Raw genomic sequence first — 23,394 nt, 5'->3', positions numbered from 1 at the left:
TCGGAGATAAACTAAATATAACAAATATTTGATTTTTTTTTTATAAGTGACGTTTATAAATTTATACGTTTCAAATGCATTTATTATGTTAATTTAAAATTACAAACGGTCACTTCAATTTATTTATTTGTATAGATACAGTTTCTCAGGGAATTTTAGTATTTTTTATTACTTAATCACATTTTACTTTCCTTTAACCTCATTTGTAATCACTTTGATATTATTCTGAATGCATATGAGACTGCCAGAAGTATCAACATGTTTTATGAACCGTCAGTTGAGGTTGAGCGACGCAAATCCTTTCACGAATATATTTGAACTACATTTCTGTGACAAATCGTCCAAGTCGATGACATTGTAACAGTGGCGTAGCGTGCCTTGGACGCCACCCAACTAATTTTGTTTTTTTTTTATTCTTTACAAGTTAGCCCTTGACTACAATCTCACCTGATGGTAAGTGATAATGCAATCTAATGCGGGCTAAATTGTTAGAAGTAGGATGAAATTGCACACCCCTTTCGGTTTCTAACATCGTACCGGAACGCTAAATCGCTTGGCAGTACGTTTTTGTCGGTGGTGTGGTAACTAGCCATGGCTGAAGCCTCCCACCAGCCAGACCAGCACCAACTAAGAAAACCTCAATCAGCTCAGCCGGGGATCGAACCCAGGACCTCCGTTTTGTAAATCCACTGCGCATACCATTGCGCAACGGAGGCCGTCAAAAACGATCTGATACTGGGCTGTATTAAAATCAGTTAGCCCAAAAAAAAAGGGTAAAATTCTCACAAATGAAAGAAAAATGTTTTGCATGAGTGCATTTAGTCGTTTCTTACATAAACAGGATAAGGTGCTTTTGACTAAAGAAAACAAAGCGACCGCAATGTTGAGGAAAAGTTACAAAAATCTTACATTTGGTCTTCTAAGAGACTGTCGATTTCCAAATTTTTCAAAAAATAAAGTTTATTAAATTGGTACCGGGTGTCAAGTAGACGAAAAGAGTTCAACTAATGATTTCCATCGGTGGGTCTTGAAATTACGTAATAACATGAATAAATTATAAGATATTATGTTGTATAATTAGTATTAAGAAATTCAAACATATTATAAACGAGAAAGTCTCAGAAAGGAAGACGGAAAAAGCTTTTTGACTGACTTTAAAATTTTTACTTCTAAACCGCGGAACTGATTTAATTAATTTTAATAAAGATTAATGTAAAACGTAAGCTACATTTTTTGGTTATAAATTGTATGAAAGTACTTAATTTCCAAGTTACATTCATAAAAATCCGTACAGGTATACTACAAAAATATATTCGTAGGTATATGGTTGATTAAAATTAAAATATTCATTATTTATTTACTGAATTTTTTTACAAATATCGTTATAGGAAATGATTAAAAAAACTGTTATTTTTTATCTGTTATGAAAATTTTGTAATTAAGAATTCAGATTTTGTTATTAGGCAGATTTTGTTAATAAATCCTAGGTTCGATCTCCGCCGGCTGATTGAGGTTTTCTTAAATGATCGATAGTGGCTTTGGCCGTGGCTGGTTACCACCCTACCGACAAAGGCGTACGCCAAGCGATGTATCGTTCCGGTACGATGTCGTGTAGAAACCGGAAGGGGCGTGGATTTTCATCCAAGTCCTTATCCTGAGTTCCCGAATCGAACGCAAAGTCAAGCTTCACCATTAAATCTATTGAAATGCGGATATATGTATATTCTGCATAAATGCATTCGGTCAATACTTGTTACACAATATTCGCATTGTACACACATGGCCAATACTTGTTTATTGACTTGACAGCGCGCTGGATTGTTAAATGTCTGATTTATGAGCAAAGACAAACGACAAAGTTTACAACTTTACAAGTGGTTACATAAATCGACTGCGTATATAGTTTAAAGTAAGGCATCAAGGTTTAGTGTAACTTAGTTAAGTAATATAAACGTAGCGACAAATCACACTAATAATATAAAGGCGAAAGTTTGTGTGTAAGTATGTTTGTTCCTTTTTTACGCTGCGGATACTGAAGCAATTCGGCTAAAAATTGCAATGGAAATAGATTTTACTCTGGATTAACACATAGGCCAATTTTCATCCCGGAAAAATCCATGGTTCTCCCGGGATTTGTGAAAAATTGAATGCCACGCGGACGAAGTCGCAGGCGTCCGCTAGTCATAAATAATCATTAAAAAAAGAAATACTTGATGTACTTTTTCTTTATTAAGTATAGGTATACCTAAATGTATTATCAAGAGAAATAAATATTTTATAAAACAAGGTTTTTTAAAATATATTTTTTTTAATTAAATGAGAGAAAAATAATAATTAAAATCATATGAGATTAAACAATTCTTATCCAAGTTTAGGATCCAGGATTTGGCTCATACCAACAAGACAAGATATGTAATTAAAAACATGTAAAAAGAAATACATTAAACATGCAACGTAAGAAAATGTGGACAAGAAATAAATATGCTACTTTATTCGTTTACATGCAAATGTCTACGATAATGCAGGATTAAAAACACGCCAGACCTTAATTAGAAATGTACTGAGAACACTTAAAAATGCAATTAATGTTAATAACGATGTTAAACGTACTCAATATGCGACGATTCTGAGTGGTTCGCTCAAGTTGTTTTCATATCTCATAGATTAAGCCCGTTGTGTATCGAAAGATGACAATATTGCAATATGTAGATGTTATTGCCTTTAGTAAAAACCCTCTATAGGTTTTTACTAAAGGCATCCCAGAATAGTAGTCACTTACTATTGCAGCACTCCAAAGCAGCTTATTTAGCTTATTGGTGTCAATTTGTAAGCTTTACTCCTTACAAAAGATCTTATCTAAGATTTATTGCAGCCGTTTTAAAAATATTAAGTAATCATAAATGAATTATAAATCCAAACTCCTTGCATTTAGTGAGAGAAGTACGTTAATCTACGAAGTAAAGAAGCAGCGCTATTAAAGTTATCAAGTTTTAAAAAGTTTGCGAGGAAAATCAATTCTTACTGCTTCTTTTCTAAAAGCTACTTTTAAGTGCAGATAAGTTTAATTGGTACTCGACTACTCGTGTTATAAAAAAGCAGTCTCACAATCTTCGATGTTTTTGAATATTGAAACAAGGCAATATACAGAAGGCTATATAAGTCAAAGTAAAAATTCATTTACATGTCAATTAGGCTTAGTTTACGGGCACCTTTGAAACATCAGGTAATTTTATTGAATAATGGTGATAATTAGTTGAAAACTTAAAATTAAAGTTGTGGGCTCTTATTTAGGCTTCCCCAATGCTCGTTGCTGGTAAACCAATTTAATCAACCAGAATATAATATTCTCAGATACAATTTTATATGTATCTATAGCCTCAATAGCTTAACGGTAAGAGTGGTCGTACTCATCACCGAGGTGTGGTGGTTCGATCCCCGCCCCGTTGGTCTATTGTCGTACCCACTTCTAACATAGTCTTTCGCGACTAACTGGAGGGGAATGGGAAAATTGGTCATATTGAAAAAAAAATGATTAAAAGCTCAAATGTCCATGCACATTTAGTTAGTTTTTTTTTATTTTACCAACCCATAATCGGCTCACTGCTGAGCTCGAATCTCCTCTCAGAATGAGGGGGGTTAGGCCAATAGTGCACCACGCTGGCCCAATGCGGATTGGCGGACTTCACACACGCAGAGAATTACGAATATTCTTTGGCATGCAAGTTTCCTCACGATGTTTTCCTTCTCCGTTTGAGACACGTGATATTTAATTTCTTAAAATGCACACAACTGAAAAGTTGGAGGTGCATGCCCCGCACCGGATTCAAACCCACACCCTCCGGAATCGGAGGTAGAGGTCGTATCCACTGGATTATCACTTGCCACACACATTTTTTGTACATTTAGAAGAAGAAGAAGAAGAAGAAATACTTTATTGCACACAAAAATACAATTATAATTAAAACAATAAAAAGATCAATTAAACTTAGCATGCAAAGGCGGCCTTATTACTAAAAGTAATCTCTACCTAGGCAACCCCTGACGAGAGAACTTGCGAAGAAAGAGCGGGAAGGTGCAATACATTATATGTAATTATATATATAAATAATTAAATAAATATAATATAATATATACGTAAAATTTAGTTATACTGCTAGATAATGGGAGCTATTGTTTTGCAGTAATGAAGGTGGACTTTTTTAGTAGCTGCGATAATTTGCCAGACGCATCGATCAACCTTGATAGCAGTCCAATAAATCAGCACCAGTCCAATACAACAAGTGGACAGCCTTGATTATTCGTGCACGCCTGCTGATGACTCAGCCACTCCATTAATGTGATCTGCCTGAAGGCTCAGAGCATAAATTTCATAATTGCGGACACGTAGACAATGCAGGAACAAGTGCGAGCGGAACCCCATGAATAAAAGATGCGAAAACCGACCGATACTCCCAACAGATAGGCCCAGCGCCATGATAGGGCACGATTTTATTTTTATTTAACCCAAGCATTTCAGGGCGAACCTCTACCCAGACGATAAGGAAAAAACAAAAATATTCTTTTGTTTAAATCCGCATTATTGCAATATTTTCTACGAGAATGGCATATGAATGCTAGTTATGTGGAGGGGAAGGTATTTCTCAGAAAGCATTATATTTTAATAAAGCCCTTTAAATGTTTCAACGAGAAGATCTATGGAAATTTGTAAATATTAAATAAACTGGAAATGTTTTATCATTCCAGCCCTAGTCAAGTGGCACGTCGATTCTCTTTCTACGATCGCAAACGCTTTGAAAACTAGAAAAATGTATGGGAATGACAGATGTTGCCCACGTGACCTGTCGATATCAAAAATATTATTCCCATACATTTTTCTAGTTTTCGAAGCGTTTGCGATCGTAGAAAGAAAATCGACGTGCGACTTGGCTAAAGAGGCAGGCTTCTCCTTCTATGTGCATACATACCATGACTTAACCAATTTATTAATAACCTCAGAGGTATCGTTTGTTTTAGAATGGAGAACACATTACAATTTATTGTAAACTATAAAAAATTTAAAATCAACTAACATGAGTTTTTCCATTTAAATTTTAAAATGCCATAAATCACATACCATAACATACATGCTAAATATAATTTGTACCTACGTAATTGAATCAAATTATACATATAATAAGTTATTATCATACTAATTAAATATAACCGGGCGTGGGAATTATCGTATACTGTAGTAAATTACACGAATACCGCAATATACTAAAAATATATGGCATGAATCATGGTCCATTCAGTGAGGCTCGAAGTGACGCAGCACTATACATACCGAGCGATAAAGGGAATTTCTACGAAATTATTAGATATGGCGTGATGTAGCGAGCCGAGCTCCGATATTGCTATTCTCTGAGTTGTTTACTCTCGAAAACGCAGATGCTAAATTGGTCCATAAGTCGATGCAACTATCACTTATAGGAATAGGTAGGTAATTATGAAATTGATATCATATTGTCTAGCCGTCTTCATAAATATTAAAATTCAGACATTATGTTTGGTCCTGTATCTAGCAAAGCTGGTACTTTTTAGCCCAGTGGATATGAGCTCTGCCTTCGATTATATGATGGCATAGGTTAGAATCTGGTCCGGGGCATGCACCTCCAACTTTACAATTATGTGCATTTTAAGAAATTAATTATCTCGTCACTCAAACAGTGAAGGAAAAAGTCCGTGAGAAAACCTGCATACCTGAGACTTTTCTTAATTCTCTACGTGTGTGAAATCTTTGGGTCAGCGTAGTGGACTATTTGGTCTAACCGCTCTCATTCTGAGAGAAAACTCGAGCTCAGCAGTGAGCCGAATATGGATTGATAATGATCATAATTAAATTTTGTGTTTTTCACTAAGGATGAGGATTAATGCACTGCTTACTGTATAGTACTGTATAGTATGAGATATAGTATTATCTAGCCACTCATCCATGAAAAAGTGAATTTGAAAATTAAAAAGCTTTAGCCAAGCATGCAGGCAGTTATGTAGGCTAAAAAACATGCGTACTTAAACAGTTTCCTCGAAGCGATAACGATAATTTAATGACTATCTATAATTGATCACCTGATGGAACAATTCACTGACATTGACAATTTCTGACTATTTTTAGGGTTCTGTACTTCAAAAGAAAAAAAAAACGGAAGCCTATCTTAGAAGATAACTCTCCAGTTTGTCCGCCTTCTGTCATGGACAATTGACTTCTAAAAGTAATTTCTGAAATTCGCTTTGTGATCCAAAGTCGAACGTGTAACATAAATAATCATTTTACACATGTTTTAATGTATACTTTTGGGAGGTAAATAAGAAAAAATTGCAAACTATCGTAAAACAAATAAAATAAGCTGAAAGTGTGATGATTTTAATTAAAAAGAAGAAAATATATCTTTCTCTGTGGATTTCAGAATATTCCATAAGAAGTCTGTGAATAAGTAACATAAGCATTTCGTGCGTTTCATTGCGTAACATTACAATTAGATCGTTAAAATAAAGTTTAGTACCCATCATCATCATCATTAACAACCTATATTCGGCTCACTGTTGAGCACGAGTCTCCTCTCAGGATATATATATTATTATCAGTACCTATGTAAAGCACATGTATTTAATTTGTACCTACGGAACCCTAGGTGCGGGCGTCTGTCTCGCACTTTGCCGATTTTTTATTATTGTTTTGTAAGAATAAAAAAAATCGATAATGGTAGTTTCATTATTTATGTACGGACTTACATATTCTGTCTTCTGGCTCAATCAAATATGGTATGTATATTCAAGACTGGTTTAATAGATTCAACTTTTTTAAAGTTTTATGATTAATTAATATGACATTATTTTATTTCAACCCACTACTTTGTCAGAGTGTTATTGTTTTCTAGATAATGATTTAGTATATATATATATATATATATATATATATATATATATATATATTTTACAAAACATATATCAACTTCCATTCGAGGCCTCTCAGTTTTATGGAGTAGCTACTATAGTATACTAGCCGACGCACCGCGGTTTCCCAGGCGTAGTTCCCGTTCCCGTGAAAATATGGGGATATAATATAGCATATGACGCTTACAAATAACGTGGATTTCAGTAGATCCAGATATTACCGCTACAACGTCACAAACTTTACCTGTTTATAATATTAGTATAGAATACTAGCTGACACCGCGCGGTTTCACCCGCGTGGTTTCCGTTCTCGTAGGAATATGGGGACAAATATCACCTATAGCCTTCCCCGGTAAATGGGCTATCTAACACTGAAAGAATTTTTCAAATCGGACTAGTAGTTCTTGAGATTCAAACAAACAAACAAACTCTTCAGTTTTATTATAATATATTAGTATAGATAGATTTATTTAGCTTTTAATTTCACTATAGATCACTGGTGTAACCAACTCGACTTTGTTTTATATAAATACAAAACATGTACCAGTTCTTCCATTATTAAGAACAAAATTTCTTCTATTAATGTCCGTCAATAGGTGAAATCTTGTACTATTTACAGGCTGGAGCTATTAAGGCATCGCCGACGGTATTGGAAAGGCTGTTAGCCGCGAAAGTCAATGTTGACGCATAGGTGCAGCGTGCAAACTTAAATGCAATTCATAAAGCTATGTCCTCATATACGGCGTGTTCTTGACGGACTCCCACGACGACGAACGTCTTAGTCTTAGGTTCAAGTTCCAGTTCGTATTGATTTAATATTACAAGTACAGGTATAATTCAAAATTGGCAGAATTCTGGTAGGGTTCAGTGTTGGCTAAGGTTAATAAGTAACCTTATCGATATAGAGAATCTATTTAGTAGTTTAGTGTGAATGTGTGTAGGGTAGGATACTCTAGCTACCAATTACCTACTTATTTATTTGAATTGATGGATTTTATAATTACGATAAAATACAAGTTTTTCTCTTTCTTTATTTCTCTATTTAAAATAAAATAAAATTACTTGAAAATTTAAAAATTAATGGTCTATAAATCAATAGAAAATTCAATTTAAAATTTTCCGATTTTTTATGTGTTTTAAAATATGTATATTCGTTATATCATGTGCGATTCAAAACATTAACCACTATCGAACGTCATTTAGTTGAAATTACAAAAATGTAGATGATCGGAAAAACGAAAAATCACTCCCACTGTTTTGAATCGTACTTATACGTACGCCGAAATTACTACTGTAAGTTTCGACTAACGTCTCAACAGCTTTAGTTTCCTATTTCAAATCCAAGTGGTCGATTTTCATCCATAGCCGCTGGGTTATTGTCGTACATGTTTCTACCATAAATTCACCTAAATAAAGAAGAAAGGGGAATATAATCAAGAATATTTTGTTAATTTTAAACACGAAATCCTGAACATAAAGACTATCTGCGGTCAGCACTTGGCCTTTAAGTTTCTTTGTACTCTTGAGATTTACATCTGAAGCGGTCCCGAGCCTTTCATGTCAAAGACTTACGTAGTCCCTGTATTATGTCGGTACTTATAGTAATCCTAGGACTTAGGGATCTTTCAACTTTATGTTTATAAGCTTTAACAGAAAGTCTTGTGCTCTCTAGGCAATTTACGGAAGCAAATAAAAGTAATCTAGCGAACGTGGTTTTGCTGTAAAAAAACATTATACAATTTGTGCGAAAAGTCTACTCAATCCCTTTGGAACCTCGGGATAAATATAAAAACATTCTTAATTAAAATTGTAGAATTTTACTCCAGTTTTGCAAGCATGAATATGTTTTTTATGAAAAATATGTTTTGCTCGGACTTGTGTTTAAAATGTAACATGGTTTTATCTTCCTCTCAAAAATGTAATTAAGACATCTATTTTTTAACAGACTACAGCGAAGCTAAAAGGAAGGGTAATAATAAATTTGACAGACTATGTATGTATGTATCTAAGTATGATCCACCGTAGCGCCTATAATACTGAACCGATTGTTATACCCCTTTTTACGTAGTCGGGTTATAGATTTTTTATTATTATTATATATTATATAGTTATTTTCAAGAAACGACATGTTGTGCTTTTGTTTTTAGACGTCGCGTTTGCGGGCGCATATATGTAGTTACGCCACAAGCAATATTAATACACATACTATATAGAACTCGCTGCTTCTTAGCATACCTATGTTATTAGGTATCATCTGAAACACGAACACCATTGCGAAACGCGATGTCATGACTCATTGTAACTCATAAATATTTATAGAACGTTACTTGTACGTATTATAACAGTCGATGTTAATTACTAATGTTTTCTCCGACATTAAGCTTAATTTACATTATTAATCTTTAATAGAAAACGTTTCTTATCTCATACTTTTAATCGTCTTCAAACATGAGTTAAGTTTTTTTTTTTAATTTGATTATTCAAACGTTTCTTGACCTATTTGCGTGTGTAATTACGTACAATTAACCTAAAACATCCGTGTTGTGCTTGTGCCCTTCAATTTATCTATAACTTCGTATAATATACGATAAACGAAGTAAATAATAATATTTAGGCTTATGTATAAATATAATATTTATTTGCAGTTTGACTATCTATACTGAGCTAATTTGTGGTATCTCTGGATCTACTGAACCGATATTGAAAATTCTTTCACGACTAGAAAACCGCATTATTTGTGAATGTCAAAGGCTATATTTTATCCCTGTTTCTTTACAGACATGGGAACTACGCGGGTGAAACCGCGGGGCATCGGCTAGTTGTTAATAATCCAGTTAGTTTAGCTCACTTACTACCAATTGGGTTTTTGTTACCTTACTTATTATTGTTGATAAATGCTTTTCTAATATTACTATTATTTCATGCATATGTAATGCAGTCTATGAGTCTATGTTTCATTTTATTTTCTTTATCTTGATTCTTAGTAAAGTGTAAACAAATGCAAGTATTTCACAGAAACACACTGCACGAAGTTTATATAGCGTTAAACAAATAATGAACGGTAGTACAAATATGTACCAGATGAAAATATTAATAATATTAATCTTAATGAACTAAAACCTTGCGATACCTCCTTTTATGAAGGCTGAAAATTTGTGAGGCTATGCTCTTATCATAGTAAGTACGGTAGCCAGTTATGGAGTTGAGTTTCGTGTCTTCGGAAGGTTTCAAGCCGGGGATCTTGACCCCCAACTATCCAAATATAAAGTTTTTTTTTTATATTTTCCCCCGTCTAGATCAACTTTAGGAGTATCTAGTGAAGGGTTGCCACGAACCTAACGATTGAAGATGTACTTCCTTATGATATCAAGTAGAAAATGTGGACCTTTATCTGGACCTTTGAAACCTGCTACCTTCCAAAGACACCATGGTCTTACGTAGAATGAGCTTTCAACAACACGACGAACTTTCAACCTTAATAAAATTAGATAGATACTAGCGGACGCCCGCGACTTCATCCTCGTGAAACTCATTAGATAGATATGTTTATGTATAGCCGTTATAGTGGATATGACCTCTGCCTCCAATTCCGGAGGGTGTAGGTTTGAAGCCGGTCCTGAGCATGCACCTCCAACTTTTCAGTTGTGTGAATTTTAAGAAATTAAATATCACGTGTCTCAAACAGTGAAGGAAAAACATCGTAAGGAAACCTTTTTGAAGAATTTTGTTAATTCTCTGCGTGTGTGAAGTCTGCTTATCCTCATTGGGCCTGCGTGGTAGACTATTGGCCTAACCCCTTTCATTCTGAAAGGAGACTCGAGCTTAGCAGTGAGCCGAATACGTGTTGATAATGATGATTTAATGTCTAGCTATCGCAAGTTGACGTTCTAAATATTTTATTCTAAATATTTATGTAGCTTATATTTTCTAAAAATCCTTAGTGAATAATAAAACTTATCCGTTCCGGAACGGTATGTGCTTTCCTTATTCGCAAGTGATATTCAGGACACATATTGTTGAGCGTGTTTTATTTTTCGCAATAAAATTCCTTGCAGTAAGTATTATGGTACTTTCTCCAGTGACAATAACCACTTGACACTGTCGTGTTGATTTGCATGTAATCCGACACAGCTTTATTTTGTATAACTTTTTACTTTTGTTACGATTTTCGGTTCGTTAGATAGATAACAACTAAATGATTTTTTTCCTACACTACGAGTTACTAGTTACTACTAGACCCTTGAAAACTGCTTGAAACCTTCCAAAGCCAACAAACTGGCTACGAATCTGTTTTTTGGAATTCGGTTATTCGGTATTATTTAACTAAGTAAAATAATAAACAAGTATACATAAACACTACACTGTTTTATAAAACAAACAACTAAATAAAATGTCGAAAAACGAGAAATACTGGATTTGTTTATGTGATGTATAATTTTCATTTTGAAATTTAAATGGAACCAATATTCTACAAAAAAAAATTTATTGAAATCGGCCTATAATGTGAATCACAAAGTAGTGTGAATTCACAGAATAGACATATATTAGTAGGATAAACAATTGTTATACGTAAAAACCTTGGGTTTTTTCGTTTTCTATTTCGATACATTAGGGTAGACGGTATTTCTTTATTGATAAATTGATTTAAAACACCAATTACATAAGACCACGTTAAATACAACCATCTAAATCTTTATAACAATTTCGGCTGCGTTGGAAATTGGTACAATTTATTGACTACAGCTATCAGCCGATCGCTTCACATATATCGATGCGTTAGCTATAATATCGTTATAACGATCTTATCAGTGTGGAGCTATTATAATAAATGGGGGCGTGTAATACATTGTGTAATTATTATATTTGCTCGTCCCATTATTATAGCATAAGTGATTGGAAAACTAACTACCAGTAATTTTTTTAGCGATGTGAATAGATCCAATCAATTTATGATAGGCTATTTTAAGGTTTTGCAATGGGTATTTTTTTAATTAGGTATAGCTATCATCATTATCAACCCATATTCGGTTCACTGCTGAGCTCGAGTCTCCTCTCAGAATGAGAGGGGTTAGGCCAATAGTCCACCACGCTGGCCCAATTCGGATTGGCAGACTTCACACACGCAGAGAATTAAGATAATTCTCTGGTATGCAGGATTGATCAATTATTATTTTACCATGATCAATTCGTTTTTTTCCGTTCGACTCGTATGTTTTTTTTTAATGTTTGTTACCTCATAACTTTGTCATTTATAAACTTTTGAAAATTCTTGTTTTGTTCGAAAGAGTATACTTCCAGATTGGTCCTACTTCATGTTCATGAAAATCGGTTAAGTAATTATGTGTAAAATCAAAATAGCTGAAATACGTCTTTGAAGTCGGTTCCATTTTTATGTAAAAATGATTATTATTAATTTTGTATAATATATTGCATTTCAAGAATATTATAACAATAACGCGAATTATTTTATAAATTGATACAAAAAAGCTTCAAGCTATCCACAAAAATGCCTTTGTACGATTCTTTCAATTAGTATGATGTTTGATAAGCACTTGATAAGTTTGTACCTACCTATGTATGTATACTACGCCCGCAACTTCGTCTGCGTGAAGTTCAGTTTTTCACGAATCCCTCGGGAACCATGAATTTTTCAGGGATAAAAAGTAGCCTATATTTTAATCCAGAGTAAAATCTATTTTCATTGCAAATCGGTTCAGTAGTTGCGGCGTTAAAGAGTAACAAACATCTAAACAAATTTTCGCGTCTATAATATTTATCTATACTAATATTATAAAGCTGAAGAGTTTGTTTGTTTGTTTGATTGAACGCGCTAATCTCAGGAACTACTGGTCCGATTTTAAAAATTCTTTCTGTGTTAGATAGCCCATTTTTCGAGGAAGGCTATAGGCTATATATTATCACCGTATTCCTACGGGAACGGGAACCACGCGGGTAAAACCGCGCGGCGTCAGCTAGTGTATATATATTCTTATCCTGCTGATGGTTCGACTGCTTTATCTTTAGGAAAGTGCGTAGCGCACACGTGGGCGGTCGAGTTCACTTGAGCGAGTAGTTTGTTGTTACACCGCCGGGTCAACAGTTCACTGCCTCTAGAGAATAGAGACACCGCCATGATTCACCAAATTGTTTTTTAACTAACAGGTTGTTTATATGCTTATTCGCGGTAATTGGTTTAAACAATCCTCTGCGGTTATGTGGAGGTAAAAATAAACAATTTAAATACTGCGGTCGGTCGAATTTTAGCCCACAATTTGTGATTGAGCTGAACACGTGTGGACGTGACATTACGAGTGATCCCTGTGGTTTTGTTTGCTCACGGAAAATTGATTTTAATATAAATGCTAAATAATATTGTTTAGAACGACTGAAAACAAACAATTTCCTCGAGTGTTCTAAAGATAGTAATGAGGATATTATAGATAATAATTGTTTTGATAATTGTGCAACGCATTTGAGTATACGAAGAACCTTCGAGGACCCAAACATCGCGATACTACGTGAGTTGGCCGAACACCAAGTACATTACGAGTACACTCATAAAGTTTTCTCATTTGTTGACTAAACATTGCACAAAATGGACAAATTTATGTACTTTCGTGAAATCTCATGGCTTCAACAATGTCGTATGAACGTGGGTATTTTACCCAAATACTTAGATTTAGCAGATGCCTCTGCAATGTTTATTTAAGTTTCCCTTAGTCAGGTTGTATTGTATGTCAACGAGCTTGCGTAATACCTACATACAAACGACTTCTTGGAGACTTATTGCTGTGTTACAAGCAACGATATTTTGTTTTTTTTGTTTGTTTTTTCTTACAAAATCATCGCAAAAAGTTATCAGAATTTAGTTTTCTCCACTGAGTACGTACATACACAATTTTGTATTTCCTAAACACACAACTCGACATTGTAGACAATATTTCAGTATTATTTTTGTTAAAATAACTTTCGTTGCGACTGTGACTTTGTGCGCCTCTTTTTCGACGAGTTAGTGACATATTTAATAGTATAAAATCTTAGGTTACCAGTATGTTTAAAGCCTAGTGAAACACCAACTTTGTTTTAAAATCAACAACCTATTTTGTATATCTGATGCGCGATTCGAATGCTGACACAGTCCCCCAGTCTTGTATTTTTTTTTTATTATTAAAAATTATAAATAAAATAAGACAGGTTGACATTTCATAATAATAATTATATTTTTTATTATAAATACTAAAAAGTGGCTGGTGGGAGGGTATCGTCAATGCCGATGTCGTGTACAAACCGAAAGTGGTGTGGATTTTCATCCTCCTCCTAACAAGTTAGCCTGCTTCTATCTTAGATTGCATGATCACTTACCATCAAGTGAGATTGTAGTCAAGGGCTAACTTGTGAAGAATGAAAAAAAAGTTAAGTAATATCAATTATTAGGTACCCATTACTCTAACAAAATTGATTATATTGTCATAATCATCGATGTATATGATAATAATGCACGTATCTTGATAACATTGTATGCAATATGTACCTGATATGTAATCATACGGTATTATAACATTAAGCTGTATTATAACATTTACGGTCTCTTCAAAAGATCACGTATGCTGGACAATTTACTTAGATAAAATGTAAAGATAGCCGTTATCCGATTTCATTTTAAGAAAGAGGATAATTTTTCTAAGTATATAAACATTGTGCCTACTGCACAAAACAAAATGTTGAATCATACATTATTACAATTATATTTACGAATCTTTATTGAAATAAAACTATTACCTAACATGTTATTACCTAACATGTACAGGATGCTCGGGAGTTTTTCCCATAACTCTGGGGTTATATTCTTTACTGAAAATTAATTTAAAATGTTCAAGGGTAAATAATATTTTTTTGTAAATAGATCTTAAAATGTGTCCCATAAACACATCCTTATAATTATGACGTAGCCTTTGATGTATTTTAAATTGCAAGGATAGATAAAGACGTGTGTTATATGGATAGTCAGAATTATTTGAATTACTTTGTATGAAAATATGAAAAGTTGTTATTATCAGTTAAAAAAAATATTAGTAATGCAGTTAAGCTCCTTTAGTTGAACTCATCAACACTTGGAAAGTTATGGAAAATACTCCCGAGCATCCTGTATAGAAGAATAAGTATACAGTGCAATTAATAATGCTATCCACTCACCTTCCACTAAGTCCACCTGCCTGCAGCGCTAAGTTCAGGGCATCCGATAAAACTGATCGTGTGTGGGTCGCGAGTGTGGGTCACGCGATCAGCATCAGAATCAGAATAATTACAGGCATCGCGAAGTTCGCATCATGCTGATCGCGACCAAAACACGATCAGCATAGATCAGCATAGATCAGCACGATCAAAACACATTGAACGAGCCTAAGCATTTTTTTTAAATATATAAGTTTGTCTGCCTATGCGCGATCGCGACCATAACACGATCAAAGTTATATCTTTTAAAAAATGCTTAGGCTCTCGATCAATGTATTTTAAATTAGTATCAGTGTGCAATTAAAATCCTTTAGCGGTGTTTGTTTTTATTCGCTCTTGCAAAGGTTGACCCTAAGCAGTAATTATCAAATTGGCAAGACAGTCAGTCTTAAAATAATTACAAGCATCGCGAAGTTCGCTATCTGATGCAATAAAAATTATTGCAACTCTCCAACTCGCTTGTCAGGAACGCTTTATAAAATGAAATAAGATTAAAACTTCAAGGTGTAATTCATTTGTAATGCATTACAATTACAAACAAGCTCATGATTGCGACTTTGTTTTAAAGACATTTTGCAGCTTAGTCTTTGGTTTACTTTGATTCTTTTTCCAATATTCATGAAACAAAAATTATATGCTCATCTTGACTTTGCTTAGTTTACCAGTGTAACCGTATGAAAATCTTTCCAATATAGATTTAACGTGCGAAGATCACATTTGACAGGAGTCAAAACGGATGCATGAAATCAATATAAAATGCACTAAATAACGCACATGTACGTTTATTCCAAACGAAAAAAAATCCGCGCGTACATAACGAATGCGTTTGCGACAATATATATTCTGAGTGAAGAAAAACGTAAAGTCTGTGGTAGTCTCACGCAGCACCCAGTAAATTTTAAAATGGAGCGAGATCAAATTATGGCGCCTATCCTGTTTGCTCCTAAGAATATGGAGATACCTATACCAAATTATGAGTGTAAAGTAAGAATGCGACGGCCTCCGTGGCGCAGTGGTATGCGCGGTGGATATACAATACGGAGGTCCTGGGCTCGATTCCCGGCTAGGCAGATTGAGATTTTCTTAATTTGTCCAGGTCTGGCTGGTGGGAGGATTCGGCCGTGGCTTACCGCCAAGCGATTTAGCGTTCCGGTACGATGCCGTGTAGAAACCGAAAGGGGTGTGGATTTTCATCCTCCTCCTAACAAGTTAGCCCGCTTCCATCTTAGACTGCATCATCACTTACCATCTGGTGAGATTATAGTCAAGGGCTAACTTGTAAGGAATAAAAAAAAATAAAAAAAAAAAGAATGAAACGCCAATATCTTGACCATACTATGGGGTGACCAATTCAAAATCAGGCGCAGTACCGTCTACTGTTTAGGTTACTGGAGCGACTGCTCCGTTCGCCGTATGGACGGGCCGGCCCTGGTCTCACGGAATTCCAAATCGAAATTACGCATCAGAAAAACCTAATCTAAGAATAAGGTCTAAAGGCGGACGAAGTCGCGGGCATATGCTAGTATAAATTATGCGTATGCACTTTAATTGTATGTGTACGTGAGTGTGTGAATGTGTGCAGGAATGCGTGCCGGCGCCGCACCTGTCAGCACTCAGCACGTCCCCAGGGAATTACGTTGGATATCAAAATAAATAGCCGCGGGAATTCCACACAACACAACATATATTCGAATTACTCGTGTAACAATTAATTATATGGTGAAATAATTTTCGTACGTATGTTATGGTAATTCCAAGTTGATAACTGTTAAATATAATTATCTATTTACGTATAGTAAAAATAAGTATGTTACGGAAATTCCAAGTTCCTATACGTGTTAAAGGAACTATTTAATAATTTACAAATGATAAAAATAAAAGTAGACTATTTTTAACAGTTTTTAAAAAGGAAGCTTTTAGTAAAAAATATGAGCATTTCTTAATTTAATGTAAAATACATATGTATCATACATAATATCAAACATACATATATATGGAGTAAAGCGATTGCCAAGTTATACCCAACCAAGGCACCTGGCAGCTCAATCGGTGAGCTTCTTGCCGGCTCTTCTCAGCAGAACCTATCTTCCGAACCCGTGGTAGATGAGGTCTGTACAAATAGTCAATCTTGACATTTCAAAAGTGTTGTAGGTAAACTAAGCATACGTAATGATTTTAAACTTATTTCGTGGTTGTTCATTATGAATATTATTTAAACGGGTACCTACATACGACCGTCGTGACCACGATCCGTGCAACTGGGTCGAAATATCGACATTAAAAATCTCGTCGTTTTATCGTGAATTAACTGTTTAAATAATAAGCATAGGTAATTGAAATATAGGAAAAAAAATATTAAAATTTAATGATTGTTATAAAAGAAAACTTCCACACCTGCCATAAAACGCGATGAGCCCCACTAAGAAACGTTTCTATATATTGATTAATGGACTACATATCGAGATTGATAGATTTGTTTAGTGGAATGATCGAAGTGTCACGAAATACAAGACTGACCGCCAGATTGATACCAAACGTCACTTAATCTGACGTGATACCGACAGATGCGACGCCGCCCGCAACGACAAACATCATTAACAATTGTTTATTTATGTGCTTGACAATTTGGCTACCTCGTCCGTTCAGTGGTTAGATGCGCTAACCACCAAATCAAAGGCAGCCAAATTGTGTCTGTGTTCGGCTCAGAGCAATTACCTTCTATAGGACCTGCGTTGCTAGAGGAGGTGTCAAAACTATATGATCATGATCTAAAGTGATCATACAAACTGCGTCTATAGCACAGAAAAGACAAAGCTGACGGTACCTCTTATATCTGTGTGTTGAATCGATGTTTCAGTGTGTGTGTTAAAATTACACGTGTGTTGTATTACGATTTCAAATTTATAGTTGTGTGTAGTGTAATAATGGGATATATTTATTGGTGTTAAATGTTTTCGAAGTGTGAGTACCTATACCTCGTCCCATTCAAAAAATTACAGACAATTTTGTTGGTGAATTTGAGTGCGATACAAGTCTGAGATGGTCTTGGATCATGAGATTTAACTATCAAATCTAATCTTCTATCTACCTAGGTAAGCGCGTTCTATGGTAGGCAACATATTCGCTTACTATTAAACATGATTAGAGCCAAATGGCCTATACATATAGCATAAAAAAATATATACGGTCGAATTGAGAAACCTCCTCCTTTTTTTGAAGTCGGTTAAAACACACACACACACACTTTGAACGTATTGAGCATGTAAAAAGTTATTATAAAGAAAATTTTAGAAATCTTAAAACATGACTAATGTTCCTTTCTCCCAGCCTTGCAGCCTCTTAACCGTGGACCTCAACTCCTTCGTAAGCCTTCAATTTACACAGCCTTTTGCTTAGTTCCAATATAGATGATGACTGAGGGATTAATTACATTCTATTCAGTTCTATTCAAACCTAGCATTTTATTCGCAGATACGTACGCATCCGTTAAGGTTTCCGCATCTATTCAACTTTCGCGGGGAAGAGTCGTAAAATGAAGACAAGTGTTTAATCCTTCGTATTCTTGCACATGAAAACGCATGTTCAGCTAGTATATTCACTAACTTTGAATAACTTTAGTGGATATACCTACACAAAATTTACCAACTAGCTATTGTGAGTAATGTTTAAGTCACGTGAGTTCATATTCACTATTAATTTATTGCTAACTGATCAAAATTACTAACCAGTGTGTTTGCCATTGGGATATTCGTTAACAATAGGCTTTATGGAATACGAAAAATGCAGTTGCATAGTGGATAATAGATCAAAGTTAGTGAATAGACCAGCAGGTCTGTTTCGCATCAGACGTGGCTATGATTAAAAATATTCAAGAAAACGCAGTAGGTACAATATACCTCAAGCGTAGGTTATGTGTAGGTAATATTTACCTAATATAACACAAATAATGGGGATGATGACTAGGTTTGAATATATTGATTTTTATGATACATTCGGGTAAATAGGGTCAATGTTAACTAATTTATACATAAAAAGCAAAGATTGTCTGGATATTTGCAAAATAAATGAAATTATAAAATTTCAAAATCTATTAAAAATATTTTATCGTAATTAGATGAAAATTCATACAGTTTTAGCTTCCTTACATTAAATGTGACATTTTTTAATATATGAACTATAAGCATAAACGCACAAATAACAAAGATATTAGTAATTTTGTTTGAACGCGCATACAAATCTAACGATCACTACATTGCCTATGACGTCATTATTTCAAGCCATTTTGTATGGGGCGTTTTTCAAGGATCCGCGGGAGCGCCGCAAATCTGACTCTTTAAATCCCTGTAGCTCCGAAAGTAATGATCGCAGATACCCTGTTACTTTTACAAAATTGCTTTACTATTAGTATACTTTTAATTTATATACAATTTAAAAAACTGTCATCATCCCTATTTATTATTTTAGGTAGTTGCTGTAGTAAAAACTTGAGTATAAAACGTCTTAATTTCCATAATAAATAGTGATTTAAAACGTATTAAACGTAAAACGTAGTTTCTAACGCAACGTTTAACTGCAAAACAACACAGGAATGCAATAAATCCTTTAAAGTCTTTAAAAGAGCAACACACAAGAAAATTTTTACTTAATAAAATTCGTCATCAACCCATATTCGGCTCACTGCTAAGCTCGAGTCTCCTCTCAGAATGAGAGGGGTTAGGCCAGTAGTCCACCACGCTGGCCCAATGCGGATTGGCAGACTTCACACACGCAGAGAATTAAGATAATTCTCTGGTATGCAGGTTTCCTCACGATGTTTTCCTTCACTGATTGAGACACGTGATATTTAATTTCTTAAAATGCACACAACTGAAAAGTTGGAGGTGCATGCCCCGGACCGGATTCGAACCCACACCCTCCGGAATCGGAGGCAGAGGTCATATCCATTGGGCTATCACGGCTTAATAAAATACTTAATTAAAACTTCAACTTCAAGATACTGCTGCGTAGTTAGATATAAATTTCGAAGTTACTTCACAATTCGGCTAAGTTTTAAGCGCCAGATAATTGTTTTATTCTGAAAATCCGCAGCGGATTCCAGACCTCTCAATGCTTAAATACTTGTACTGTGAAGTGTTAATAATTCCAAAACTTTGTTGAAGCTGTTAAAATAGAGCTTAGGTGTATATTACAGCTATTATTATGTAGAATACCTTCTACTATAATACAAATGTCCTATCTTATGTTCTTTTATTTGGATTGTAAATAAACCGACCATGTTACCCTGTTCTCTTTTCTTTTATGTAATTCTCATTAAATATTTATTTGCTTGTGTATATTTGTGTGTGTGATCATATCACGGTACTTAACTTAATCAAAACCACCAATTTTTTTTTGCAATATTATTTATATAATAATATTATTTAAAGACAAGGTTACATTGAATAAATGTCCAGCTTTAACAAAATTTGTCTAATCAAAAGAAATTGTCTATAAAGAATTATGCCTCAGGGTTGTAGGTTTAAACCGCAATCACTTACCATCAAGCGAAATAACAATCATCAAGCTGCATTTGTAACTTATCTATACTAATATTATAAAGCTGAAGAGTTTGTTTGTTTCTTTGATTGAACGCGCTAATCTCAGGAACTACTGATCCAATTTGAAAAATTCTTTCAGTGTTAGATAGCCCATATATCGAGGAAGGCTATAGGGTATATATTATCCCCGTATTCCTATGGGAACGGGAACCACGCGGGTGAAACCGTGTGGCGTCAGCTAGTATATTATAAAGAAAAATAATGTTTTGGTCACGATTTCGTTTCCTCTATATTTCTAAAAGGTAAGTGCATACAAAGAGAGCTACATATACAAAATGGTCTACTCTTAATGTTATTGAATAACACATGAGTTTTATGAATAACTTGGAATATGTATAACAATAATAAGACAAGGTAAACCTCAGTTATAGATTTAAAAATATTATTTAACCTAGTCATTGTATAACAGCAGACAAATACAAACGAATTCTCATTCATCGCGGTTAATTAACGAAGTTCAATTATTAATCCGTTAATAAACAATAAGCCCCGTGATATTCTCGAATGTTGTGTGTAACCACAACACAGAAAATGCATTACTTGACCAAACCGCAGGTTGTTCAGCGAATCACAATAGTGATGTAGCAAAAATCTGTGTTTTTTCTTGAATAAATAAACCAATCGATAAAATCTGAGTATTGATTCATAAAATCATAAAAATGAAAAGTTTTAAAAGCTTTGGATATATTTACCATACTCTTATGTTTTTTTAATTGTTTAATTTTTTTTAATTCTTGCTTACTTATCTTGTTTATTATTGTTATAGGTCAGAACAATGGATATTACATTCATTTTAAATGAAAGTAATATCCATACCATACCATACCAAAAAAAAATACTATAATAGGTATATTATATATCCAAATCTTTTCTAACTTTTTAATTTCTTTCATTAAAACATTCATTTTAAATATTTGAATGAGATACAAGATAAGTAATTAAAAATAAAAAACAATGTTTTCTTCTTCTTTAACGAATGATTAAATGTATAATCCCATTTCCTTTTTTTTGGGATTTATAAGGAGAGAATTATCACCTGTTTCTAACTGTATGGTTATATTAAAATCATATTAAGTAAAAACACTACAACGACAACAATACACTACACTACACTACACTACACTACACTACACTATAACAACTTTTCAGCTGCAGGATTTAACGTCATTTATTTATTATGAAAATGAATATTATTATAATACTCAGATAAAGTGTTAAAAAAATTTACGTAATTCCTCTACAGTTAACAGTTAATATAATTTGGCAATACAAACAATGTTTGCGTAACCTAACTGTTAAAGTAAATATTCCGCTTTTCAATAACTGAAAGTTACGTTTCTTCCGTATATTTTAAACGGAATTTTTTATCATTCGCTTTAAAAATTATTCATTACATCACTATTCAGTGTGTATACTTATAGTATTAGAATCTGCCATACCTACGAATACCTATAAAATTACTTTGTAAATGGATATTGGATATTTCATGCAACTAGTTGTGTTCTTGAATCTTGCAAAACTATAATAATTTTAACCTTTTCATATATTATTGCCTATTGTACTTGAACAGTAAACGTAGGAGTTTAACCTTAATGATTTTAGGGATTTACTTGTTTGACGATAAAAGTGAAGAATGAAGATTTTTCCTTATTTTTTATGGATTTCTTAGATAATATAATAGACACCTAATTATTATACAGACATATATCAATTAAAACATTATCTTATGAGCTGTCTGCTAAGCATGTAAACATAATTTATTTCTTAAAACATCGGGATCAGGCACACGCAACATTTGGTACAAATTCAAAATTCCCCAAAAAATATAACCGAAATTGAATACCGACAATATACACAAAAGGAAAATAGTGAATTCATAAGAAAATGGTGTAAAATGCAATCGTAAGCATTACGTAGGCTTAATAATATGTATTTTTTATTCACTTTCTTCTCTACATCGTATAGCTGCGTTTTCTATCGCACAGTTAATCTTTGAAGACAAGATTAATGTAAGTGAGCATTAAATAACGAATCTCAACTCAAGGTATGCTTGTTTGTGTAAAAACGTTACATAAGGAATCGTGACATCTTCACAGCTAGCCGGCTGACTATTAGTCGCATTTTTTCGGAATCCGTGTAAGGACGTGCCCCAATTATGTGGGGCTGTTGCCATGGTAACTGAACCGACCGCCCTGATTTTTTATGTAACCAGACTTAGTTTTGATGACCTCTCTGCTGTAGATATAAGACTTTTTAAAGCAAAAGTAGATTTACAAGACGGTTCGAATAAGGTTCTTTTTTAATTAGTCCAGGTCTGGCTGGTGGGAGGCTCCGGTCTTGACTAGTTACCACCCTACCGGCAAAGACGCACTGCCAAACGGTTTTACATTTCGGTGTAGAAAGGGGTGTGGATTTTCATTCTTCTCCTAACAAGTTAGCTCGCTTCCATCTTAGAATGCATCATCAATTACCATCAGGTGAAATTGTAGTCAAGGGCAAAGGTGATTGTAGGGCATCGGAAGGAGCCCATCATAAAATGCACTTCCCTACGCCTGAGGTCATTAAAGGTTAGATAATTTTACTAACAAATAAATTGAAAAGCAATAGGTAATGGTTGTTTGATGTCTTAAATAAA

General features: G+C 34.1%; 2 protein-coding genes across 5 annotated transcripts in view; one reads left to right on the top strand and one right to left on the bottom strand.

Annotated features, from left to right (window-relative positions):
• The window catches only part of LOC112055844 (synapsin), a 123,086-nt gene that overhangs the window by 64,740 nt on the left and 34,952 nt on the right, over positions 1-23,394 (bottom strand). The window lies entirely within an intron of this gene.
• Positions 1-23,394, top strand: part of LOC112046336 (tissue inhibitor of metalloproteinase) — an 84,307-nt gene that overhangs the window by 45,877 nt on the left and 15,036 nt on the right. The window contains exon 1 of one of the 4 annotated variants that reach the window (XM_052882362.1): positions 13,203-13,448. The exons of the other annotated variants lie outside the window; for them this stretch is intronic. The gene's annotated coding sequence lies outside the window, so the exon portion shown is untranslated. Of the gene's footprint in view, positions 1-13,202; positions 13,449-23,394 lie in introns of those variants that run through there. 4 annotated transcript variants of the gene reach the window in all.

Source organism: Bicyclus anynana, chromosome 7, assembly GCF_947172395.1.
Source record: "Bicyclus anynana chromosome 7, ilBicAnyn1.1, whole genome shotgun sequence".
Lineage (NCBI taxonomy): Eukaryota > Metazoa > Arthropoda > Insecta > Lepidoptera > Nymphalidae > Bicyclus > Bicyclus anynana.
The sequence above is the reverse complement of the archived record's forward strand: the minus strand, read 5'-3'. Positions and strand labels throughout refer to the sequence as shown.